At 43.0% G+C, this 1,496-nt stretch overlaps 1 non-coding gene across 1 annotated transcript; it reads left to right on the top strand.

Moving 5' to 3' along the window:
• The first annotated feature begins 1,043 nt into the window (after positions 1–1,043).
• On the top strand, positions 1,044–1,150 carry LOC114377766. Its single transcript, XR_003659202.1, has one exon. It is a non-coding gene; the product is annotated as a small nucleolar RNA R71 (small nucleolar RNA).
• Positions 1,151–1,496: the final 346 nt, after the last annotated feature.

The following is a 1,496-nucleotide window of genomic DNA, read 5'->3' as shown; positions in this document are numbered from 1 at the left end:
GGAATGGAAGAGGGGTATGCTGCTTCTCTTTAGATTCACCTACATAGAAATTGTTAGGTAACTTACTCTTTAAATTTTTGTCATCATCTTTTTCTGGAGTAGAGTGAGGTTGGGCAGGTTCATTGGCGGATGAGGAAGATGCTACTGGTTGAGGTCCTTGACATTGCTTTCCTGACCTCAATGTAATGACACTCACATTTTTGGGATTCTGGACAGATTGAGAAGGTAATCTATCAGAATTTTGGGACTATTGTTGATTTAACTGTGTAGCCAACTGTCCCATCTGATTAGTTAAGCTCTGAATGGAGGCTCTGGTCTCTTGCTGAAACTGCATGTTTTGCATAGTCATTTGCCTCACAAGTTCTTCAAGGGAAGGTTGTGGAGGAGCCTCAACTGTTTGCTGTTTCTGGGGCTATTGTTGTTGTTGTTGTTGTTGGATTGGTGGAGGAATGTATGGTATGCTTGGGCCAGCAACATTTTGAAAATAAGGCTGTTGTCGTTGTTGTTGTTGTGAAGGATTCGACCATCTAAGGTTGGGATGATTCCTCCATCCGGGATTGTACCTGTTGCTGGAGAGGTCATAGTTATTCTATTGTGGCTGATTTTGCTGTTGAGGTTGAGGAGGTCTGTTGTAGATGCTTGCAGCATAAGCTTTAGGCTGTTCAATTGCTTCAGATTGTTGCACAGAAGGGCAAAGGTCTGTGTGGTGGTCGACAAAGGAGCATAAACCACAGAGTCTGGCGACAGATGCATATTTTTGATTCATGGCCAGTTGGGTTACCAGGTTAACCAAGGCATCTAGTTTACCTTCAAGCTTCTTAGTCTCACCTAATGAATTCGTGGCTACTTCATGCACTCCTCTAATGACAATAGCATCACTTCTGGCACTAAATTGCTGGGAGTTTGAAGCCATCTTCTCAATTAAATTTCTGGCTTCAGCAGGGGTCATGTCTCCAAGGGCTCCACCACTGACAGCATCTATCATACTTCTCTCCATGTTGCTGAGTCCTTCATAAAAATATTGGAGAAGAAGCTGCTCTGAAATCTGGTGGTGAGGGCAACTGGCACATAATTTTTTAAATCTTTCCCAGTATTCATATAGGCTCTCTCCACTGAGTTGTCTAATACCTGAAATATCCTTTCTGATGGTCGTGGTCCTGGAAGCAGGGAAAATATTTTCTAAGAATACTCTCTTAAGGTCATCCCAGCTCGTGATGGACCTTGGAGCAAGGTAATATAGCCAGTCCTTTGCCACTCCCTCTAAAGAATGAGGAAAGGCCTTCAAAAATATGTGATCCTCCTGGACATCTTGTGGTTTCATGGTGGAGTAGACAATATGGAATTCTTTCAGATGCTTGTGTGGGTCTTCACCTGCAAAGCCATGAAACTTTGGAAGAAAATGGATCAGTCCAGTTTTAAGAACATAAGGGACATCCTCATCATGGTATTGGATGCACAAGCTTTCATCGGTGAAATCAGGTGCAGCCAATTCCCTT

Source organism: Glycine soja, chromosome 11 (genome assembly GCF_004193775.1).
Source record: "Glycine soja cultivar W05 chromosome 11, ASM419377v2, whole genome shotgun sequence".
NCBI lineage: Eukaryota > Viridiplantae > Streptophyta > Magnoliopsida > Fabales > Fabaceae > Glycine > Glycine soja.
Note: the sequence above shows the minus strand (reverse complement) of the source record. Positions and strands in the feature narration are given on the sequence as shown.